This window comes from Puma concolor, chromosome D2 (assembly GCF_028749965.1).
Source record: "Puma concolor isolate L17-30 chromosome D2, mPumCon1.1.hap2, whole genome shotgun sequence".
NCBI lineage: Eukaryota > Metazoa > Chordata > Mammalia > Carnivora > Felidae > Puma > Puma concolor.
The window spans coordinates 13,681,140-13,705,880 of record NC_141677.1 but is presented as its reverse complement, the minus strand read 5'-3'; the positions used below and the strand labels follow the sequence as shown (position 1 = coordinate 13,705,880).

Below are 24,741 nucleotides of genomic sequence, written 5' to 3'. Positions count from 1 at the left end.
CGCGGTCCGTGAGTTCGAGCCCCGCGTCGGGCTCTGGGCTGATGGCTCAGAGCCTGGAGCCTGTTTCCGATTCTGTGTCTCCCTCTCTCTCTGCCCCTCCCCCGTTCATGCTCTGTCTCTCTCTGTCCCAAAAATAAATAAACGTTGAAAAAAAAAAATTTTAAAAAGAAGTGTCCTGTGGCTGCATTTTTGTTTTGTTCTCTGCTTTTCCCCCTCTTTCTGCCTGCCGCCTGAAACGCGGGTGCTGCCATCTTGGACCAGGAGAAAGAGAGTCAAGGGCCAAGCAAGGGCCAAGTGGAGGGTCGGGGAAGGCTGGGCCCTAAGGATTCCGCGGATCGCTTCCCCCTGGGCTCAGTTTATGTGAGACAGAAATAAACTCCTATCTGGTTTAAGCCACGGTGATACTATTTTCTGAATCTTGGAATTGAATCCCACCCTCCTCATTCCAACAGTTCCATCTCAGGACAAAGTCACCACTGAAAATGGCTGGCAGGTCTAATCCACTATGGTCCATCTACAAAGCTATTTATTCCTCGCAGCGAGCGCCGAAAAATACACGTTGTCACCAAAGCTACTTGAGATGGTTTCTAGAACAGCAGAGCCACAAGTTCACCCGTTCGTTTATCCACTGTCCCACGTGTGCACTCGGTGCCGGGTGCTAGGCCGGATCCCGGAGGTACAGACATAAACAGGATGGACTGGGCCCTGTCCTCCCAGGAAGTGCTCCCACTCTCACAGGGAAGAGAAGCCAGAGAACAAGCAATGAGATGAGGGGAGGAAAGCGTGAAAAGGACAGCGTGGTGTGGAGATTCAGCCCTGGGAGGAAGCCCATCCGCTGACAACCACGACCATGTATCCCTCGCTTGTCAGACTCACTTTCACGGGAGGAGAGGGAAGTCTGCAGGGAGGAAAAATGGGTGGGCAGGCCAAGGGAGAAACGTGCACGAGATCAGGGCAAAGGGGAAGTCGCCACCACTGTGCTGGGCCACCTCCACGTCCTGGGCCAGGTGTGGGTACAGGCCACTGGCTTCTCCTCTAGGTGCAGTGGGGACAGACATAGGCCACTGTGTCCCCTTGGGAGCGACTTGGCCTTTGTTCTCTCCTGCTTTGTAATGCTTCCTCCCCCAGCACCTGCCCCACTTGCCTACAGAGACCTCAGAACCAACGCTCCACCAGGGAACAGCCCTCTCTAGACATCTCCCTGCTCGGCTGTCTGGTTCTCACTCAGCACTGTCCTCTGATCCCCACCAATGTCCCCTCCAGAGCCTCACTCCCAGGCTTCTCCCATCATGGTGTAAGGGTGCATCCCTCTGTTTTTTAAAAATGTTTATTTATTTATTTATTTATTTATTTAACGTTTATTTATTTTTTTGGGACAGAGAGAGACAGAGCATGAACGGGGGAGGGGCAGAGAGAGAGGGAGACACAGAATCAGAAACAGGCTCCAGGCTCTGAGCCATCAGCCCAGAGCCCGACGCGGGGCTCGAACTCACGGACCGTGAGATCGTGACCTGGCTGAAGTCGGACGCTTAACCGACTGCGCCACCCAGGCGCCCCTGTTTATTTATTTTTGAGACAGAGAGAGAGAGAGAAAATTCGAGAGCTGGGGAGAGGCAGAGAGAGAGAGAGAGAGAGAGAGAGAGAATCCCAAGCAGTGTCTACATTGTCAACGCAGATCCCAGTGCAGGGCTTGATCTCACGAACCTTGAGATCATGACCTGAGCCGAAATTAAGAGTCAGAGCGTTAACTGACCAGGCCATCCAGGAGCCCCAGGGCTCATCCTTCTAATCAATCCCCCATTCCTTTTCTAATCATTCTGCTTCCCTTTCCAGATATTGATGCTGTGACATCCAAAGAAAAGCGACAGAATCTTTGTAGGTTCAAGGAGACGTAAGAATCGGGACAAGTAAATGCAGTGAACGAGTCGGAACTGGATTGTGGAAGGAGGGTGGGGAGTGTTATAAAAACATTATCGGGACCTTCCTTGGTGACATGTGAATATCGACTTCATGTTAGATCATAGCATTGGATGAGATCATCGTGTCATGGTTATATAAGAGCGAGGCCCTCTTGGGAGATATTTGCTGGAGTATTTCAGGGTGAACAGCCATATTGTCTGCAACATAATCCCAAACAGTTCAGCAAAATAAAATGCGAATAATATGTATTCAAAGAGAGAGAGAGAGAGAGAGAGAAATCTGTATGAAAGGTATATAGATGTTCCTTGTACTATTCTTGCAACTTTTCTGAGGAAAAGAAAAATTCTTTTCTAAGAATTTCTTTCAAAATACAAAGTGGGGGCGCCTGGATGGCTCTGTTGGTTAAGCGTCCAACTTTGGCTCAGTTCAAGTTCTAGCGGCTCATGGGTTCAAGCCCCACGTCGGGCTCTGCGCTGACAGTACGGAGCCTGCTTGGGATTCTCTCTCTCCCTCTCTCTCTCTCTCTGCCCCTTCCCTGCTCATGCTTTCTCTCTCTCTCTCTCTCTCTCAAAATAAATTTTAAATAACTACAAAGTAAAGAGAAACATCTTAAAGATTAGAGAGAAAGAAGAAGAAAAGAAGGAACCCAGAGGCAGGCGTGGAGGTATTACCAAAAGAAGAGTCTGAGAGTCGCCTGGGTGGCTCAGTCAGTTGAGCGTCCGACTTCAACTCATGGTTCGTGAGTTTGAGCCCCGCATCGGGCTCTGTGCTGACAGCTCGGAGCCTGGAGCCTGCTTCGGATTCTGTGTCTCCCTCTCTCTCTGCTCCTCCCCTGCTCATGCTCTGACTCTCAAAAATAAATACACATTTAAAATAATATAAGAATAATAAACAAAATATTAAGAAGAGTTTGAAAGAGCTAAAAGGTCACCCAGAAGGGAGATGACCATGGGAGATGTGGTCTAGTCTGAGAAGCCCTCGAGACCGGGGACAGAGCCTCATGGTTTCCCGGGCTCCAGACCCCAGCCTCCCCGCATGATAACAACCCTCCTTAACTTTGTTTGCCCTGCTATTTATAGAGCGACTGCTTTCTACATAAGGCCCCGAAATAGAAATGTTAAAAGAGCGGCTGGTGCCTCACGGGAACCTAATAAAACGTCTGTTTCCAAACAGTCCTGCTTCTGTCATAAATATTCTGTGGTTCTTGCTCCTTCCTACTTTATTAGCAGGCGCATTTGCATCAAAACGGGACTCCATTTATTAAGAATTTATCTCTCCCTGCTGTTTACCACCTGCCTGAAGGTTCACGGGGCCGCCTGGGACGTCGCCCATGATGGGATCACACTGGCCTTAAGCCCAAAGGTGAGGGGTGCCCGGCCAGCCCAGTGAAGACTCAAAGAGGGATGCCGTGTTCTGGGGGCCTCAGCACACTGAACCTAAAAGCTGATGCACTTGCACACATGTACATGAGTGACATTGCTGGCCATGTCCCCGGGGAAGGCTTGGTGGGATCCGGGGAGGGCAGCCCCCATTGGATGGCAGACAGATCCTCAGATGGCCTGTAGGGTCTGCTTGCCCCCAAGACTTCCGGGTCCCTTCATCTTTCCAATTTATCGTCGGATGGTGTCTTAATTTGCTCAAGCAGATTACCACAGACTGTGTGGCTTAAACGAGAGACATTTCTTTCTGGAGGTTGGAGGCCCAAGATCAAGAGGCTGGCCCATGGGGTTCCTGGTAAGAGCTCTCCTCTTGGCTTGCAGATGGCCGCCTTTTCTCTGCGTCCTCACATCTGGACTGTGGGAAGGGGCAAGTGAGAGGGGTGTCTCTTCTTACAGGGACACTAATCCTAGCAGGTCAGGGCCCCACCCTAATGACCCTATTTCACCCTAACTGCCTCCATAAAGGGCCTGTCTCCAAATACAGTCCCATTGGGGGTTGGGGCTTTCACATATGAATTGAGTGGGGACACCATTCAGCCCCGAACAGACGAGCTGTCGCTGAGGCCCCCAAACCCTTCTTTTGGTGAGAACCAAGGCTGCCCCCTCCTTTCGGCTGCCTTCGGGCCTTGCCTACCATCTCCCCCTGCTTTGCCAGATCGTGGCCTCGGCCTACCTCACACTGAGGGGACGGAGGGCCAGACCAGAGGCAAGGTGGCTGGACAGGCCCAAGGCGCTGCATGTGGGAAGCAGGCAGGGGCGCAGGCTGCCAGTCAGGTTGGGCCCTGTACGTGAAGCCCCGTCCGGGCTCCAACCCTCCTCAACCCCCAGGGCAGCCTCTGCCCAGGAACTGACCGTGAGAGAGCCACCGAGTGACCCCGGCGCTGGGCACTCAAGGGCTCTGAAGGGCTCCGAGCACAGCAGTCCTCACGTGTGACTGCCATTCAGCTTTTCTGCTCATTGTTGCATGCCTAACAATCGGGAATGTTTTACTTGGAACCGGCGTGCAATCCCATCATGCTCTACTTCCTTTGTACCGAACAAGTGTTATTTAATGGGGCAGTTTTGATTGTTTTGGAGATAGGCACATATTTGGAAAGAGGAGGGGTTTGTGTGCCTTGATTATATTGGCCGGCTTCCTTTATTTTTTCTGGGAAATCCTTCTTCCCGTGTGTAGAGATGGTAAGTCTCACAGAACCGCCCAACAGAGCACATGAGACCCTTGCCCCCCCTCCTGGGGCAGTTTCATCCCAGCCTGCCCGCTCGGGGTCCTGGGAGGCCACGGGGCAGGGGCAGGGGCTGAGTCAGTGGCGCCTTGGGAAGCTGTAACGTCACACTTAGGTGAAGCCATCCACGTGAGCTGGCCTGTCTGCTCGGTACTGGAGACGGGGACATATCAAATTCCGAGTGGGCTCCAAAGGCCTCGTGCTGGCCCCGGGTCAGCACAAGCGTCTGGGGCCCCCTCCCTTCCCTTTCCGCTCCTTTCCTTCAGCTCTCCCCCGCCCCCCTCCACCGGGAGGCCTTTCCTCTCTCACGGAATGTCAGCCTTCAATGGAAGAATGACCATTGTTCCTTCTCAGGGAAGAGGCCTTCATGACCGCTGTCCTTTCTCGCATCCTGTTCCTGGATTCTGAGTCCCACTGTGGGGCCGCCTAGGCTTTCTGCCCACCTGGGAGCCCGCCTGCCCTGGGATTTGCACCCCCCCCCCCCCCTTGCGCTCTCCTTCTCCCCCAGCCAGCTGGCTCTGGCCTTTCTCCTCTCCCCTCTTCAGGGCCACCAGACTCCCTGTGGGGAAGCGTCCTCCAGGGGTGGGGGTGGGGAGGCACCTAGCTGGGCGGCTCCGCCTTCTGCTTCCCCATCTTCACGCTCTGTGCATCATGGGACACACTTGTCCAGGACCTCATGTGAAAAGACCCACAGCCAGCTCCCCCACCAGGGTCCTGGGTGCTTCTTGGTGGCACCATCTGGGATGCAGACCACAGAGGGCTTGCTGACTCACCGGGGATGGAGGTGACTGTCTCCCATGTCTTTCAGGGCAAAAGGAGGCCTAGTCGGCGTCATGCCTCACAGACTCACAAAGTCCCCTGCTTGCTCGCCAGCCCCTAGTCCCGGGGAGCCATTTCTGCAGGCTGATTACGACCCAGGGACCCAAGGACACCAGGCCTGCGTCCTGCTCCACCCCCAAGTCCCAAGGCCCGGGACAGGGGCGGCTGGCTTGGGAGCTGGAATCCAGAACATTACTCCTATTTCTGCAGCTACATTTTCTCTTCACCATCTGTAAGTTCGGTTCCTTCTGAACCCTCAAAAAGTCGAATGTGATCACTTCCCTACACGGGGATATAGGCGTGGAGCCCAAGGATCTTTCACGGAAAACACCAAACCTGGAAGGTGGCCCTGAGAACGTGCTCTGACCCCTGTGCGTGTCCAGCTTGTCTCCTGCTTGGGGGCCACGGCGCGAGCGAGGGCAGGAGGAAGATCTTTGCACACAGCTTCTTGTATGGTGCGCATCCTGTCCTCCGCCAGTCTCCTCTTCGTCATCCTCACCAGGAGAGAGAGAGAGAGAGAGATGTGCTTCACAGCTTTTGTGATTTCGTTTTCCTGCCGTTATGAAATGTCCTAGTAAGCCCACACTTCAGCCAAGCTCAAAGGAAAATCAGCCGCGTTTCCATCCCTGGACACAAAGCGTACCTGCTGGAACCGGTGGGAGCTCCCCTGTTCGGGGTCCCCAGGGCACGGCCTGTTTGGACCCCATCCCCAAATCCACCTCTTCCCCTTCTCCCCAGGGAAGGGTGTGGAGGTAGAGGCTAGAGCCCCCACGGGACCCAGCCAGGCCGCGGCCAGCACCCACACGAGGCCAGCTGTCCCCTTCAGACACAGGATGTCAGGTCAGCGCAAGCCAGAGGCCTTGGGACCGAGCCCCGGGCCAGAAGCTACACCGGCTGAGATATTTCTCAGAAACGAAAGAGCCGGCGGCCCCTCTGTGACGGAAGAGTCAGCTAGGAGCAGCGTGCAGAGTAACTGCTGTGTGTCAGAGGTTGTACCCGATTCAGAGACACTGTGGCCCTGTTTCTTTCATGCTCAAGGGAACAAGAGGCCTGGAGAGGCCCAGTGTTGACCCAGACCAGGAGGCACAGCTGGAAGGGAGAAACACTCTGAATCTAATCTAAGGGCTTCTGTTTCCTTCTGTTAATGGGCTCCCTAATCCAGGGCTCTCCTCCCCCTGGGGCGCCTCCTTGGCCAGGGTGACTCACTACTATGCCAGCATATGCAGACGGCCTCAACGGTAGGGTCTCCGCTTGCTCTCCATTAGGAACCTTCCCACTATGGCCCACGACTGTCACAAATGCTGGTGCTTTCCAGGGGTTTCTCCCTCCACCCAACCTCTTTCTGCAAGAGAGCTCCTCTTCTGCTCCATGATTCCAATCACCTGCTGCTTTCCATGGCTCATGCCTCTAGCATGAATTTCTCCTCTGAGCCCCAAACCAGATGCCCAGATTTCTACTGGACAATGGATTCTCATCTCAACATGCCCCACAACCAACTGTTCACCTTTCCCCCCATTCCCTCCCCAGAGAATAGGACCCCCATCCACCTGGCCACCCAAACCAGCAACCTGAATTTACTCACCATCCAGGTCCTGTAGATTCCACCTTTTGTGATTTTGTTTCGACCCTCTCCTCTCCACCCCCACCACAATGGCACTGTCTCCCCAGGCTTCAGCACCTCTCTCGTCTGAACTCACACATCCCTCCAGCCTTCCTCTGGGCTTAATTTCTTCATCCAGCCTCAGCAAAGCCACCGGAGTATCCCTCTAAAACAGGAAGTTCTGGCCACGTTCTCCCCCAGCTTGTACCTTCAATGGCTCTCTCTGGCCCATTGGGAATCATATCCAGCCTCAGCCTGCCCTGGGCCCCTCTTGTTCCTAATCTCCAGCTACACTGAAGGCCTGTCCTTTCCCAAACATGGCCTTGTCTCCCACTCAAGTGTCTCTGCCTACCCTGTTCCCTCCTCACCCCTCCCAAGAGATCCACAGCAGAGATCTTTCTCTCTTGCTTTCTCAAGCCTCCATTCAAGAAGGCCCTCTCCCATGAAAACACTTCCTGACACAACAGAACACATCAGTAGTGCTCATTGTTTCAGGGCAAAGGGGCCCACATCTCATGGCTCTGTTTTCTCCTCATCTGTTCCATCTCGATGGACATTTGGGCTGTTCCCAGTTTAGGGCTGGTACACATAGTGCTGCTAGGAGCATCCTTGCGCTTGCATACTGGTGCGTGTATTACCTCCAAGCCTTTCCTTTCCTTGTGGAAAAGTTTTAAATTACGGATTCGATCTGTTTAACAGTTATTAGACTGGTTAAGATTCATATTTTCCTTATGTCCATTTCGTAAACTGTGTTTTATAGGAATTTACCATGTATCTGAATTTTCAAACGTAATGGCATTTTACTGAAGGTGGGCTCTGTTGTGATGTCTCCTTAACATGCCTAACATTAATGATGTTTACCTGTTCTTTCTCCCCCACCCCCTTGTTCAGTCTTGCTAGGGCTTTATTTTTTCAACCAGTTTTATTATGCTTTCCAAATAATCTTTTAGTTTTGTCGATGTTTCCTATTTTATGTGTGTTTTCCACTTCGTTAAATTATTCATTTATCTCCTTTTTTTCTTCTTTTTCCTTTCTTTTGGGTTCAGCTGCTGGACTGTAAACTCCTTGAAGGCAAATGTTATGTCTTGGCTGTTACATTTAGATGTTACATTATCAGCCTAGCATAGTGTCTGGCACATAGAAAATGTATAGTAAACCTTTAGGGAAGGAGATGAGAAAAGGAAAGGAGAAAAAAAGAAGAAGAAGGAAGGGAGAGAGTTGAAAGGGCAATAGAACTGGAATATAAACTGCCCATATGTCTGTGAGTTTAGTTGTAAGACACCTGCATATTTCTATGTATGTGGGTGGGTGGGTGTGTGATATACTAGGGCCCTTTAATTTAAACATTCTGCTGTCATGACTCCAATGCAGCTCATGGTGTGAATCATAAAGATACCTTCTCCTTGGAAGGTCTCACGGAGTGTTACTCAGCACATACCAGGAATCAGGGCCCATGCTTGACACTAGACAGGCAAACATAAATAAGGACTGGCTTCTGCCCTTCAAAAGCTCAGAAGAAAAATCTGGACGGTAAACCAGTGGACTCAATCTGGCCAGCGCCTGTTTTGTAAATAAAGTTTTATTGGAACACATCCATGCCATTCAACTATGGCTACTTTCACGCTACAACCAAGTTGAGTAGCTGTGACAAAGACACGGGGCCCTCAAAGCAAGAAATATTTACCATCTGGACCTTTGCAAAACGTTATCTGCCCACTTGCCCGAGATAATAGACCCAGAAAGCTAAGCCATGACCTTGTCCACCACGGACGGAGCAATCCCTGGCCCATGTGTGAATGCTCAGCAAATGTGTTCTCAAGGTCCCAGGAACTTTCTGGAGTTGGGCTGAATGGTGGGTATGAATCATTCATTATCTGGTAAGTGTGTACCTTTTCCTCCAAGCAAATGCGGCGCAATACCCAGCAGGGATCAGTGACCTCTCTGTAAACTCGTCAGCTTATCCCAGGCAGGACCTCCTCCAGAGATCTCCTCCAGGCCCCTCATGGCATGTGGACCGAGTTGAGCAAATCCTGAGACCCAGAAGCAAAAACCAAGGTTCCTATAGAGAAGTAAGGGTGGCCGTGTAGTATCCACACCACACTGCTAACTTCAGTCTCCACGGCCTTATCTTCTCTCTTTTTTTTTAATGTTATTTATCTTTGAGAGAGAGAGAGAGAGAGAGAGAGGCAGAGTGTGAGTGAAGGAGAGGCAGAGAGAGAGGGACACACAGAATCTGAAGCAGGCTCCGGGCTCTGAGCTGTCGGCACAGAGCCCGACGTGGGGCTTGAACCCACAAACTGCGAGATCATGACCTGAGCTGAAGTCGGACGCTCAACCGACTGAGCCACCCAAGTGCCCCTCCACGACCTTATCTTAAATCAAAAATTCCACCAGAAGAAACTTCTTCCCTCAGCCAGGATTGTATTAACAATAGTCTCAGAACTTATGCCCAGGACAACCTCAGAGACGTTCCGTTCTCCTGCACTGGGCATTTAGTGACCATCCAGGTGGATAAAAAGGCAAGGACAAAGGCTGGGGACGGGAAAGTCCCACTGATCCCTCCAGTACTGGAGACACACAAATGCCTTTCCAAAGCCACACCTTCTCTGAAATGGACATACTGTCTTGACAGAACGATAGGAGGTATTCATCCTCTGAGACAAAAAAGTATTTACAGCAGGCAGGGCTGCAAACTATTAAAAATTCAATCTGTGAAGGCACCTGGATGGCTCAGTCAGCTCAGTGTCTGACTTGGTTTTGGCTCAGGTCATGATCTTATGGTTCGTGAGTTCAAACCCCACTGTCAGTGCAGAGCCTGCTTGGGATTCTCTCTCTCTCCCTCTCTCTGCGCCCCCCTCACTTGCTTTCTCTCTCTCTCTCTCCCTCAAAATAAATAAATATACTTAGAAAAAAAAGTTCGATCTGTGTTAATCGGCTACACGGAGACTTTTCATCCCAGCCCTCACTCTTGGAGGGCAAGCCTCAGAGCTTAGTCGGTTCTGACACATGGCTTGTTGGGTAGCATGTTTTTCTTTCCCTACAAGTGTGTGCGCACATGCACTCAACTTTTTAAAAACCGTGGGTTAAAAAAAATAGTAAGTTGATCGGTAAGTCAAAGTGTCAGAACGGTCTGGGTGAGAGGAGGCACCGACAGGAAAGCCAGAAGCAGCCTGAGCGCTTAAGAGTCGGAGAAGGAAACAGAATCTCCATTCAACCCCAGCAGATCTCTGACAACAGAGCCCACACAAAGCCAAACGTCATTTTCTTTGTCTTAATTTATTGATCTCTGCTGGCGGTTGGAAGCCCTCAGTGAAAGAAGGGTGGTGAGTCCACAGCAGCTAATGCTTCTCCCTGTTCACACAATTAGGGGGTGGGGGCTGCAGGGGGGGCTGCAGGGGGGACCGCGGAGTGCATGAACGTGGTGGTGGGGATGCTGGACAACCCATGGTGCTCGGAGCAAAAACACGTGTGTGCGTTTCTCCCACAGCAGCATTTTTGAAGGTAGCCCGTTCATCCGTTCATTTAGTTGGAAGAGAGCTCACACCAAAAAAAAAAAAAAAAAAAAAAGACGACATCATATCATCCTCCCCCACCCGCCCAGTCATCTTGAATCACCAGCCCAGAAACGCAACCGTGGCCAGGGGGTGCACCCCGAAAATTCACCATTGCAGGGCGCTCGTTAAAAAGTCTGTGATCACAGAAATGTGCATTACCAGAGCTGCGCGGAAAATCTTCACCCAGATGTGGCTCCCTCCCAGATGCCGGGGAGGCCCAGGTGCAGGCGTCGGGGAGGCTGGGTGGGGGAGACAACCCAAGGTCAAGGTCAGTCTACGACCCTCAGTATTGGGCCCTCCGGATGGAAAGAAAGCTGGTTCTTCGGATTTCTGTTTTCCCTTCCGCTGCTTCCAGAGGGCTTTGGGGTTTCGCTGTGCTGGGGTTCATGAGCACTCATCACAAAACCGAAACCAAAGTCACAGAGCAATGAGAAATCGCCAGCCCGTGGCACGGTCAGAGCCGTGCATGGGACCGCTGCAACTCTCAAGCAGTTTTTTGGGCGACTGAAGTGACCTCCCACCACGGGCTTCCCCAGGCTGCTCCTGCTTTGTTTGCAGGGTGCCTTCCGCTCCCAGAGAGGCCACCTCGCAGGTGCTCACCTCGGGCAGGGTCACCTCTGCCCAGTGGCCTCTGAATAACCACCGACGTCCCTGACCGTTCTGTTGTCCTCCAGGCACCCGGCACCTGCCTCCTACAGGACACCACCACCCTGAAGCCCTTCAGGTGGCTCCCCTCCGGCCTCATGCCTCTTGCTGCCTGATCAGCTTCCAGCCCACCGCCTCCCACAGCCAGAAGGCCTGGAGCCTCCCCTCCAGGATGTCTCCTGGCTGAGACCTCCTCCCTGTGACACACACTGCCAGCCCCCCTGCCGGGCACAGCGTGGACTTGGGCCTAATCCCAGGAGCGCCTCCCCCTGTAGACTGGCCTCCTCCCCAGTGAGCCTCCTTCGACACCCACTGACCCTGGTCTCCAGCCAGGCCTTGAGGACGCCCCCAACCAGTCCACACCACCGTGCCGGGCATCCCTTCTGCAACCGAGGCCTTCGGAGAAGACCTCGCGGCTGTCCCCGGTAGGGCTGTGGCCATCCGCGCTCTCGGCCCTTTGCACACATCATAACCCCACCTGGACATTTCTCTCCCCCTCCTCTGCCCACTCCACCCCCTCCTCAAAACCCACTGTGGCTCTGCCTCCCTGCCATCACCCTCCGGGGCCGGAGAAGGGTGACCTCTCCTCTTCCCGAAATCCCCTCGCGCTCACTGCCTGCACGGCCTCTCATCTGACATTGCGCCTCTGGGACAACGTTGTATTGTGATGACGTGGCTGTTCCTGTACTTCCCGGCCCCCTGGGCTCCCACCGGCTCACTTTCAAGTCCAAAGTCTCCTCCTCCTCAAAACGTTACCTCTCCGATGACCATCAGAGCGGACGCGAGCCATTTATGAAGACGGTGATGAACGGTGGCCCCTGGGGCTGCCGGTGCCTCCCTCCCTTACGGGTACCAGTGGCAGGATCCCTCCCCGACCCCAACCCCGTGCCTTCCAGATCCAAGTTCTCAGCCTTCTGGCTCTCGGGTAGGCTTCGTCTACCTCTGGCTGCACCGATAGTCGGACAGCACTTCTGATTCGCAAACACCGGGCTGTTTTAAGAACTTGATCCCTCCAAGAGGCGTCTGGGTGGCTCAGTCAGTTAAGCTTCCGACTCTTGATTTGGGCTCAGGGCATGATCTCACGGTTCACGAGATCGAACCGCATCCGGCTCTGTGCTGAGCGTGGAACCTACTTGGGACCCTCTGTCTCTGCCCCTTCTCCACCTGCACTGACTCTCTCTTCAATTTAAAAAAATTAAAAAAAAAAAAAAAGAACCAGATCTCTCTCAGAATTCCCAAGGATGGCCTTCTCACATGGAGAGCTGCGCTCCTCAGGGTGTGGGTTTATGCCAGAACGTGGGGGTGGGGAGGGAGTGGAGCACGTAGGGTGGCGACGGAGAATTACCCGAAAGGAAATTACGGATTCACAGTAGGCGGGAAGAAAGGTGTCCACAAAAATACAGCACGGACCCTTGGGAAGTAGCTGGAAATGTTACGCTTTTCCGGGTAACCCCTCCACGCTCGCGCCTCCCACCCCGTGATGCCAGCAGGGTGAGGCGATGGAAAATGTCAGACACCCCCAGATGGGTCTGGAAAGAACAAAAAGAGTTAAGAGCTCCAGATATCATTCACCGTAGTCTGTGTTTTACTCTTATGGGACTGCATCTCGCTGACGACTGAATGAGTCAGCTCCTTGGGGCAAGACGGGGGCTCTCCTGGGCATAGACCTCACTGCCCTGCGCCCTCAGTGCCCGGTCCCCCGCGCCACACCTCCCAACACACGCAGGTTGGCTCCTAAGAGGCCCGGGGGCCGTCCCAGGGCCTGGCGGGTCCAGAGATCGCTGACCCTGTCCAAAGAAGGGGCACCGGGGTCACTCAGTCTCTGGCGTGGGAGGCAGAAAAGAGGGGCCACCACAATTTACAGGAGCTCACGGGGGGCGAGCGGTAGCCAGAGGGTCAGGTGGCTTCGTGGAGGAGTGAGGAGGGAGTGGTGTTAGTTCGTTCTCCACCTTCCTGTGGCCCAGGGAACAGGGCGAGAAAGAGTCCCAACAGGAGTAGCCAAAGCCTCGTGTCACGACCCCCGCCCCTGCGCCCGGCCCCTACAGCACCCACACCAGGCGGGGGCCCAGCTCTGCCTCACTCCTCATTAAAAGATTTCGAGGGTGCCCAGTCGGCTGGGCGTCGGACTTCAGCTCAGGTCACGATCTCACGACTCGTGGGTTTGAGCCCCACGCAGGGCTCTCTGTTGTCAGCACGTCATCCGCTTAGGATCCTCTGTCTCCGCTCTCTCTCTGCACGCCCCCCCCCCCACGCTCTCCCTCTCTGTCTCTCTCTCCCTGAAAAATAAACAGGAAAAAAATCTTTAAAAAAACAAACAAACAATTTCGGTCCTGGCCCTCTGAGTTCACCGCCTGCTCCCCCAGGGGGTGGGGGGTGGGGAGTGGGAGGGGAGCACGGGGTCTGCCCGGGTTGGCCGTTGGACCCAGGACGGGTTACTTCTCCTCTGAGCCAGCTTCTTCATCCACAAAATGGGACGATGATGGAGTCTCCCCCTCACCAAGGTCGTGCAGATTAAATGAAGGGTGGGCTTCCTTTCCCGCTCTCTTTGAGAGGGGCTATGGAAGGCGACAGCTGAGGAGACCCACGGGCCTGCGACCCAGGCCCTGCATCCCCGGGAGGTGGGTCGGGGGGGGGTCCCCTACAGCCCCTTAGGGCCTCAGGAGGTGACTCCTCACCAGTGGCTTGTCCCCAGCCTATGCCGCACATGGCTTGACCCAGCCACTCTGCCCTGAGGTCTTGGGACGGCGCTGCGACTCCTCCCCGAGGCCGTTCCCGGCCTGGTTGGTGCCCACCCTGACCTTCTGCAGCTGCCTGGGCAAGCAGGTGCCAGGACTGGGGATGCCAACCCAGAGACGTCCGGCTCCGGCCGCCACATCTGTGGGGTGGAGGCCCACAGAGGAGCGACCCTGGGCCCTCAGCAGCCGGCTCCCCACCCCCCAGACATACACGCCCACGACACGCCCTTGTTTGGCCAAGTTCTGCTGTCGGGGCTCCATCCCAGGCCGGGAGCCGCCAGGGACACGCGCCCTCACTGTGAAGACGTTTCCCATGACAAGCTCCGGGGCTGTGGCATCCGCCTCCCTGGCTCCTGTTAGGGATGACTCTCACATCACGGGGGGACAAGTCTCTGGGATGATGGCATTTGCCGTGTTTGGCTTCTCTGGATGCCCCAACCATCAGGTGTCGGGTTTGGATTTCTGTTCTCTCGAGAACGTCTACACAGCATACACTAAGCAGGTCTCACTGGGATGGAGTTGACTTGGGGAGGCCTAGCCTGGCTCATCAGCTTAGCTGCGGATTTTGCCTCAGGGTCTCGCCAACCCAGCAACTCCAGTGTCCCTGGCAGTTGCCTCGGGGAGTCAGGCCCCCAAGCCCTGGGAAATGTGGGGTCTGCTCTTCAACTGTCATAGGACCAATGTGTTTTAGAAAGCGCCCCTGCGGGTGCCTGGGTGGCTCAGTCGGTTAAGCGTCCGACTTCGGCCCAGGTCACGATCTCGCGGTTCGTGGGTTCGAGCCCCGCGTCGGGCTCTGTGCTGACAGCTCAGCGCCTGGAGCCTGCTTCGGATTCTGTGTCTCCCTCTCTCTCTCTCTCTCTGCCCCTCCCCTGCTGGTGCTCTATCTCTGTCTCTCAAAAATAAAAATAAATAAACATCAAAAAAAATTTTTATTAAAAAAAAAAAAAGAAAGGGCCCCTGCCTCAGTCTCTCAGCTGGGCTTGCATGGAACATTCCTATGAACAGTAAATGAGGGCCAAGTTTCCCCATACAGATTGTGGGGCTTCCTCTAAGCACTTTTGCCTTTCTGAGGCTACTAACATTCTGGCTAAAGCTGGGCAGGAGTCTCAGGGTGTCTCAGATGCAGGGTAGGTTCCTACCCCTGGGGTTCTGTCCGTGTCTCCAGAGCAGGCCAAGAAACTTTCAAATGACGTGGTCAGGCTATTTGGTCTGGGACTGGAGGCTACCATTCCAAAAAACCAGAAAGGAATATGATGGGAAAGAAAAGTGGCAGGATCGCAATTGCTGGTTTAAAGTGCCTAGATCTTTCTAGAAGTCTGTATGCTAGTTGGAGGGAAGGGGCTCCATCTTCCTCATTGTTGTATCCCCAACACCTTAGCACAGCCTGGGGAAAAGAGCCAGGGCCCCCCAAGCCTTTAGGGGGCCTACTAGCCTATATGACAGCTCTGTAGAACAATGCCCTTGTGCAAAGAAAAAGACGCCCCTCTTTTCAGGTGAACGAAGCCCCCTAGCATATCCTGTGAGAAATCACAATCTGGATTTCAGTGCCCATTCACATTCCATCTCCCACACCTCGCACCCTTGGCCAAGCCAAGAACCTTTGTGCAGTGCACAAACCGCACATCTGTACACGGCCATCCCTGAACGTAGAAAGTGTTCAAAACATGTCATTAAGTTGAATGCACGCAGTAGGGAGATGTACCGTGGCTTTCCAAACCATTTGACTTGTTAATGCCAAGTAAGCTGCCTGTTTCAATATGAGTTTTCATTGATTGGACTTTATACGGCGAATCAAGCCTTTTGGAAATCCCAAACCCAGACCAAATAGCCCGACCACATCATTTGAAAGTTTCTTGGCCTGCTCTGGAGACACGGACAGAACCCCAGGGGTAGGAACCTACCCTGCGTCTGAGACACCCCGAGACTCCTGCCCAGCTCTAGCCAGAAGCTCCTACCGCAGCCCTATGTGGCAAGAAAGAGCAGAAACACGGCTCAGGGTCGCTCTGGGGGGAGCCCCCAGCCCCCGGACCTGGCCGCATCCCCCAGGGCTCCCACCCCGTGCAGCAGAGGAGCGGTGACCCGCCACAGCCAGCATGGGGCAGGGCTCTGCTTCTCCGAGGGGAGACGGGCCCCCAGAAGGGCTTGCTCCCACCTACCTCACAGGATGGCGCGGGGATCAGTGCCATCATTTCAGAAATCCACGCCCCGCCTCCATCCGTCCCATGCGACGCCAGGTCCCCGCGGACCCGACGCACGCTCCCCCGGGACACCGCAGCGAGGCCGTGTGGCCTCCAGACGCACTCGGGGTCTTTCTCACGATTCCAGAGGGGGAGGCTTCCGTTCGTCTGTGTCCTTGCACACCGGTGGCTCCGACAGACACCCGGTCACGTGACCGTCTGCTGAGGTCACTTTGCGCTCTCGTCCGCCATTCCTCTCCACGAGGTGCAGGAAGTGCGGGACGGGGTGCTGGCCAGGACGGCCGTCAGCAGAGAGCCCCGGGGCTGCTCTGTCCTCCTGGCCGCTCCTCCCGGCCGCCCCGGGTGGGTACTGGCGCTGGGGAGGACTGTCTGGCAGCCAAAGGCAACCCCCAACTGTGGGGACTCCTCTCCTCTGGAGCCACCAGAGCACAGGGACCCCTGCACAGTAGCACACTGCACACTCACCTAGCTCTGCGCAGAAGAGAACACGTTCCACACGTGTTGATCGCGCGCCTGTGACACGTGGCATGCTGTTCCCCTGCGCACGGGACACGGGAGCGAACCGCCAGTCCCCCGTGTCCGCCTGTGCACAGCTTATGTTCGAAGTGACCTCGGTCCTTGCTGGGTGCTGGTCCCCAGCGCGCCCCAGATCAGCAGGCTCCCTCCCGGTTCCCCATTCACGTTCTGCCTAACATTTACCATCCAAAACGCACGGGGTTGAGTCCAGCCTGGGAGGTGCCGACCCCTGGTGAGAGGCCACTGCCACCGCCAACAGTAACCCCCCCACCGGCGGTCTCTCTTTTTATCTTCCTCCCTGTCTCAGCCCTCTGGATCTTCTTTCTTTGTCCTGTACCATTTCCTCGCTTCCCCTCTCCCGTCCTCTCACCTCCCCTGCTCGCTCTTGGGGCCCCTGGATGCTCGGTGAAGAGGCTGCCCACCCCGGCCCAGCACATCGGTATCTGAGACGCTTTCGGAGAGCAGGGGAGTTGGAGACGCCCTTCCGTTGCATGCTGCAGCCGGGTGCCCCAGGAAGGTCCTGCTGACCCTGTATGTGCACTGTTCGTGGACAGATCCCGTGGCTCCAGAGGTAAGGGGCCGGGGACGGGCCCCCCAGGCCTGGTTGACCCATCCGAAGCCCAGAGAAACCCTAACGAGAGCGGATGCCGAAGCACGAGCACCTTCCACCATGCTTTCTCCAACGCAGCCCAGAGGCTGCGACGGAGGCTGGCCCCCAGACTCACTCCGCCTCTCACCCCACTGCCAGGAACACAGGACCCAGGGGGATGCCGCGCCCGCAGAGGACGCACCTCCTAGATCCTGTGGATGGATGAACACTGCAGGTGCCAGCCTCTGGACCCAGAGCCGATGAGGGTCACCATTAACATCGGAACACCGGCCTCTGCAGAGGCAGCCACTCTAAGAAATATTCTAGAAATGCGCTGATGACCACACGAGAATATCCCGCACTACATATACATTCGCGTAGGTTGAATTACAGTCTTAGAAACGGAAATCTGTTTTGGACAATGGCAAAGGAAGACGTGATGCTGTACAAGGAGTCTGCAAAAAGGAACCGCACAGGGGCGTCTAGACCGGAATGAGCCAGGGCGTCTCCCGAACACCCAATGAGCACAGGCTGAGCCGGACCCACACGGCCTACGCACGTTTGCAAAGCTCTCTCAAAAGTGGCCCAGGGGCTTGAACCCGTTTTTTTTTTTTTTAAGCCAAGAAAGGGGCCTCTGGGCGGTTCTCTCAGTTAAGTGTCCACCCTCGGCCTAGATCATGATCTCGCGGTCTGTGAGTTCGAGCCCCGTGTCGGGCTCTGTGCTGACAGCTCGGAGCCTGGAGCCTGCTTCGGATTCTGTGTCTCCCTCTCTCTCTGCCCCTCCCCTACTTGCATTCTGTCTCTCTCAAAAATAAACATTAAAAATTTTTTTTTAATTAAAAAAAAAATAAAATTTCAAAAATTGTAAATATAGATGAGTTTAAGTGCAAAATATAAGCATTCCCAACATCAGGAAAATAAAAGTTTTTGTCTATTTTTATGTTATAATAGTATAGAATATATATACATTGAGGAACTAAAATTGAATAATAATATGCTTTTTTTCTTTATTCACTATGATTCACATTTTTTCTCACATAATTCATCAAATAAACTAAGTGGAATGCATCACTAAGTGAACAAAGGACACATATCATGAGTATCATTTTAAAAATTATATTGAAAAAAACTTTCAATGCAAAAACTAAGAATACACTAACCTATAAAAGATGGTTTTTTGGTTTGGTTTTTATTTTAGAGTGAGAGAGAGCACGAGTGGGGGAGAAGGGCAGAGGGAGGGAGAGAGAATCTTAACCAGGCTCCACATTCAGCACGGAGCCCGACACGGGACTCGATCTCACAACCTTGAGATCATGACCTGATCCAAAATCAGGAGTCAGACACTCAGCCAACTGAGCCTCCCAGGTGCCCCTATAAAAGATGTTTTACTCAAAATAATTTCTTTATCAAACACCACTTAATAAGGAAAAACATTTTGCCACTCACAGGAAGTTTTAAGAGATTGTATTAGGGGTCAAAATATGGGAGAAAACTCTCATCAGGACCTGTTAGATTCAATTTTAACTTTTGAGTTTCTTTTTTGAGCAGTTCTATCCATCTGTTAGGATTGATATTACTTGACTTTTTTTTGTTCTTTATTAGAGGCTTTCCAAAGGGGGGGAAAAAGTGATTACTTACTTTCTTAAAGGAGTTCTGTAGCATAATTAGTCCGTCCACACATTCATTGGACCCTTTACTGCTTCTAAGTTACATTTGAGGATCTTAGGGTGCTTGATTTTCTTATATGCTGGAACACATTTGCTATTTCATTGATACTTATGAATTATTCTGAACAATACGAAGAAGGATGCAGCGACTCGGGTTAGCAGGAAGATGTAACAGTGAGATAAGCCATCACAACGGCATCCTTCGGAGTCTTCCCGTGCAACTCGCAAAAGTATGGCATCGTCTTCAAGAGGATATAGAGGAACACCGGACACACCATCTTTGAAGTTTGCATTGAACACAGTTGACAATTCAGAATCTTTTGCTTTCTGATGATAACGGCAAAGAGAAGAAAAAGAAAGAAAGCTATTCCAACAATTCGTAGATGAATCAGGAGACGAGGACAGAGACAGTAGGACCCTAGACCTTAATGACAATGATGAAATTGATCATGTAAGTGAAGTCTCAGGCCCAAGTCTTCAGAGATCCGTATGTTCAACAAAGTCTCCCAAACTCGAAGTCTGATGGGCGAGTGATTTATTGCCATGGACCAAGAGGCATTACGGTGCTCTCGTCCCACCTACCATTCCACCCGGAAGACTTCATCCTGCATTGTTTTATCCCATGATCTCAGACCCTTGAATCCGCTCACAGGGCATTTGGCCATATTCTTTCATCATTTACGATGTCTATGCCATTGGGAATATACTTGAGTGGATAAATGTTGAAGGCAGGTACGTACAGGGGTGGCTGAAAGGAATCAGAGAAATTTGTGGGGTTGATCATCTTAAATCAAAAGATAAAAATTCTTGGCAATCACGAAGCAAAGAAGATGGCCATCTCCTCATCACAATGATGTGCTGGCAGAGGCTTCCCTTTTTTTTTTTTCTCGTATGTTGACAATGAAAGTCCACGAAGGAGAAGCAGAAGCAATGATAAATTAGAACATGTTAGAGAGAAGGGTGAAGCCCGAGTCCAGTACTTACGAGATGGATGTCCCAGAATCGTGCATTTAGCCAGACGGGCAGCTGGCTAAATGCGAAGGGTGTTCCTCCCTTCCGGTGTTGACATGTCCCAAATCAGGAAAATACGGGGAAAAAATGTGGATGTTTTAGGTTCGATTCTTGTGTCTACATTTCCAGCAGGGTCATTTTTCGCTCTCCCTTCGCTCTTCTGCAAATTATGTGTACCATGACTAGAAAAAATGTTTTAGAGGTTTTGTTGGACCCAGAAGGTAACCAGGGACAACTATTTTTCCTGGGACACCGAGGGCTATACAGGTAGACATTTCCCAAAACGTATTCCACAGAACACTGCTTCGTGGCCAGATATATTTGAGAAATGGCAGATGAAACAGAGTTTAGTGAGATTTTTAACTGCACCTTCTCTGGACTTTAACATGTAAGATGTCCAAAACTGGCTTGACCACAAAATTCTTCGGGTGGGGAGGGGCGGGGAGGTGTGCAGAATATTTTCATGGGACTAGTAGTCTATGAAAGATAATTTTTTAAAGAATTTTTTTAAGGTTTATTTATTTTTGAGAGAGAGAGAGAGAGAGACAGGGTGTGAGCAGAGGGAGGGGCAGAGAGAGAGGGAGACACAGAATCTGAAGCAGGTTCCAAGCTGTCAGCACAGAGCCCAACATGGGGCTTGAACTCACGAACCGCGAGATCATGACCCGAGCCGAAGTTGGACGGACGCTTAACCAGCTAAGTCCCCCAGGTGCCCTGAAGAGAATTTTTAAAAAACTGCTCTACAAGATAAAAAGACAGTAAGCCAAACCATATTATTAATTAGCTAAGATTAAATTTATGGAAGCTTTTCTCCTTTCTTAGGGAAAAATTAAAGTGTCAGAAGCCCAGGAGACAAGCCCTGTTAGAGGGCTGGGGCAAGACGAAAGGGAATGAGCTAGGAGCCCTAAGGCAGCCCTACTGAGAAGCAGACATGTGGAGAGAAATTTCCATGCTCTCAGACAAAGAGGGCACAAAGAGGAATTAGTTTATTAGCTTTATTTTGAAAAGCAGGAACAAGATTATTCTAGAGACAGGGAATATAATCAGACCCTTGGTATTTAAAGGATTTAACAGGAAAGCTCTCTGACTCCTACAGAGCTTCTGAAGGGGGGCAGGGGTGGAGACTGGGGGTACAGGGAAGAAAGGAAAGCAGTGGGGGGAGGGTGTATCTTTTTTAAAACTTTTTGACACAGAGCCCTGGGCTCCCACCACCTGGACGTTGCTGATGTGAGTTGAACAAGCCCCCTCTGAGACTGGGGTGGCTTCCCTCAAGAGTCCTGGAAGGGGGGCTGCAGCCCTCACCACTGGCTCCCCTGCCCCCCCATCCCGATCCTGATCCCGATCCTGGATCCCCACCAGCCACCAGTTCTCTCCACGAGCCCAGGCACACACTCCACCTTACCTTAAGAAATAAAACAGGGGCGCCTGGGTGGCTCAGTCCGTTAAGACTCTGACTTGGGCTCAGGGCACAATCTCATGGCTCACGAGTTCAAGCTCCACATGGAGCTCTGCACTGACAGTGCAGAGCCTGCTTGGGATTCTCTCTCTCCCGCCCCGTCTCTCTCTGCCCCTCCCCCAGGTGCGTTCTCTAGCCCTCTCTCTCAAAATAAATAAAGAAGCTCAAACAAAATTTTAAAAACACAAAAAAAGAAATAAAACAGGACAGTTGCCCTGAGCTGTCCCAGGCCAACACCGCTGCTCAATCCCTGGCTCTGACTCCCCTCCCGTCGAGGACACTTCTGCCATCACCCCTTTTCCCCCTTGTTCCCACACCCTGCTCCAGCAACTGACTCACGTCCATGCTTCCTTTCACAGAGAAACTTCTCCAAAGGGTTGCACAGACTCACCACCACTACCTCTTTGCATCCTCTCTTCCACCTCCTCCAGCCAAGTTCTTGCCTCCACCACCTTCCCGAAATAGGCCACCAAAGACTACGTGAAGCCCGTGGTAATGCTCACTCCCTTCTAGAAACCCTTTCCTGGGTGACTTCTACAACCCCACCTACGTCTGGTATTTCCCCTGCCCCACGCCCCGTGCTTCCTCAGACCCCCCTGTCTCTGCCAGACCTTGAAAAAGTATTTCAAGGTCTCAATGTGCTGACATGGTCTCTTCTCTCTTCCATATCCACAGCCATGTCTGGTCCCAAGACTTTAAACATCACCGATATGCTGGCGACTGTTAAATTCTATCCCTGCGCTGGTTTCTTCCAAAAGCCCAGACTGGTAAAGTCCAGTTACTTAGCTCAGCATCTGGGCTGAGGCGTCTCAAACTCTGCATGACCAAAGAGTAAATGTGAATCCCAACTCAGCTCCCCAAACCTCCCCTTCTCCACCTTCAAAGACCCTATTTTCAAATAAGGTCACATTCCGAGGTCCTTAGGTGGAGGTGAAGGTTGGAGGGCACCACTCAACTTAAGGCAACCTCCCTGCTTTACGCCCTCTGGGGACTTCCCATTCTAACCAGAACAAAATCCAAACTCCCGTAAGGTCCTCAAGATCTAGGGCCTGTGCAGCCCCGTGACCTCACATCCCTTCTCTGTCCGTCCATTTACCACATTCCAGCCCTTCTTTCCCTCCCTCAAACCTGCCAGCGAATTCCTCCCTCCAGCCCTTTGTTCTTACTGCCCTTCCTCTTGAAACAATACCGCCCCCAGACCTCCACACGGCGGCCTCTTCATCGTTCAGAACTTAACAAAAATGTCACACCAAGAAACCCTTTCAGGGTGCACGGGTGGCTCAGTCAGTTGAACGTCCGACTTCAGCTCGGGTCATGATCTCGCGGTTTGTGAGTTCGAGCCCCACGTCGGGCTCTGTGCTGACAGCTCGGAGCCTGGAGCCTGCCTCGGATTCTGTGTCTCCCTCTCTCTCTAACCCTTGCCCACTCACACTCTGTCTCTCTCTCTCTCAAAAATAAATTAAAAATATTAAAAAAAAAAAAAAAAGGAGGGGGGTGCCTGGGTGGCTCAGTCAGTTAAGGGTCTGACTTCAGCTCAGGTCATGATCTTGAGGTCTGTGGGTTCGAGCCCCGCGTCGGGCTCTGTGCTGACAGCTCAGAGCCTGGAGCCTGCCTCGGATTCTGTGTCTCCCCCTCTCTCTGCCCCTCCCCTGCTTGCTCGCTCTCTGTCTCTCAGAAATAAACATTAAAAAAATAAAAGAGAGAGAGAGAGAGAGAGAGAGAGACCCTTTCTACCTAAAGTAACTGACACTCCACCCCCAGCCATCACATCATTACCCCGCTTCGTCTTCCTGAGCCCTCTCACCAGTACGGACATACCTCATTCTCTTGCACTTTGCTTTATTGCATTTTGCAGATACTGCTTTTTTTTCCCCATTAATTGAAGGTGTGCGGCAACCCTGCATCTGACAAGTCTATGGGCATCGTTTTTTCAACAGTATTTTCTCACTTCGGGTCTCCTGTGTCACTTGTTGGCAATTCTAGCAATGTTTCAAACTCTCTCGTTATGGTTTTGTTTGTGAGAGTGAGCTGTGATCAGTGATTACAACTCACTGAAAGCTCGGGCGATGGTTAGCGTTTCTCAGCAATAAAGTATTTTTCAATTAAGGTATGTGCTTTTTTAGACATCATGGGCTTGCATGCTTAATAGACTGCGGTATAGTATACACATAACTTTAATGTGTGCTGGGAAACCCAAAACTTCATCTGATTCTCTTTATTGTGATGCTCGCTTTGTCGCAGGGGTCTGGTCCCGACGGTTTGCCCGTCTGTGACATTATCGGGTCTGTTGATGAGCTGACCACCTACTACACCCATGAGAAAATCAGCCCCTTGAGCACAGAGACTCTGTCTTATTTGCTTAGAACAGCGCTCAGCACAGAGTAAGCGCTGGCGTTAGAAATCGCGGATTGGCTCACTCAGGACCCACGGCATCAGTATTGCAAAATCCATCACGACAGGAAGTTGCCTGCCTGCAAGACCCAAGTTGGAAAGCTAAAAATCACAGTCCCCAGACTCCCCTGCAGCTCAAGTCCGGCTGTAATTTAAATTCCTCAAGTGACAGGAAGTCACACAAGACTTGAATCTGAAACCGGGTTCAGTGGGGAGAGAAGTGTGGCTCAAGGCATCAGCATCTCCTAGTGGATTCGTCCCCAACAGCTCAGCCTGCGACCTCCATCCTGACTCTTTTGCTAGTGTTCTAATGCCTTGCAATCAACCTCCTTCTGCTTACACTCACTGGGGTGGTTTCTGTGGCTCTGCAGGTGAGCACCGATCAAAGCATTGCTCGATAAATATCTGCTGACTTACTATGACATGGCATCTGGAGCACCCCAGATATGGGTTTGCAGGAAGGGGGCCTCCAGCCTAGAAGTGATGCTACAGGGCTCCCCTCTGCATCATCGTTACTGGCTATGCTATGTTCCTAAGAGGCTGCTGTCACAAACCGCCACACGCTTTCTAGCTTAAAATTATTCGTTTAATTCTCTCGCTCTTCTGAGAGCCAAAGTCCAAATCAGTACCATTGGGCCAAAGTCAAGGCGTAAACAGGATCATGGCCCCTGGGGAGGCTCTAGGGGAGAATCCGTTCCTTGCCTCTTCCAGCTTCTGGTGGCCACTGACGTTGGCTTACAGCCACGTCACTCCAGTTTTTGCCTCCAATTTTCCATTGCCTTTTCTCTTGTGTATGCACGCGTGCACGCACGCGTGTGCACGTGTGTGTGCGCGCGTGTGTGCGTAATGTCCCTTTGCATTTCTTTTATTAGGACACCTGCCAAGGCATTAGGGATCACCCAGACAATCCATAATCTCTCCATCTGAAGATCCTTAACTTAGTCACATCTGCAAAGTACTTTTTTTCAAAATAAGGTT

The 24,741-nt window shown here is 52.4% G+C and overlaps 2 long non-coding RNA genes across 3 annotated transcripts in view; both read right to left on the bottom strand.

The window, feature by feature from the left end:
• The window catches only part of LOC147575784 (uncharacterized), a 147,770-nt gene that overhangs the window by 83,670 nt on the left and 39,359 nt on the right, over positions 1 to 24,741 (bottom strand). For both annotated transcript variants that reach the window (XR_015241552.1, XR_015241553.1), the window contains exon 2: positions 5,738 to 5,895. This is a non-coding gene — a long non-coding RNA (uncharacterized LOC147575784). The remainder of the gene's footprint in view (positions 1 to 5,737; positions 5,896 to 24,741) is intronic.
• LOC147575787 (uncharacterized) lies at positions 8,563 to 13,442 on the bottom strand. Its single transcript, XR_015241555.1, has 2 exons — positions 11,156 to 13,442; positions 8,563 to 10,794 (listed from the first exon to the last, which is right to left on the bottom strand). It is a non-coding gene; the product is annotated as an uncharacterized LOC147575787 (long non-coding RNA).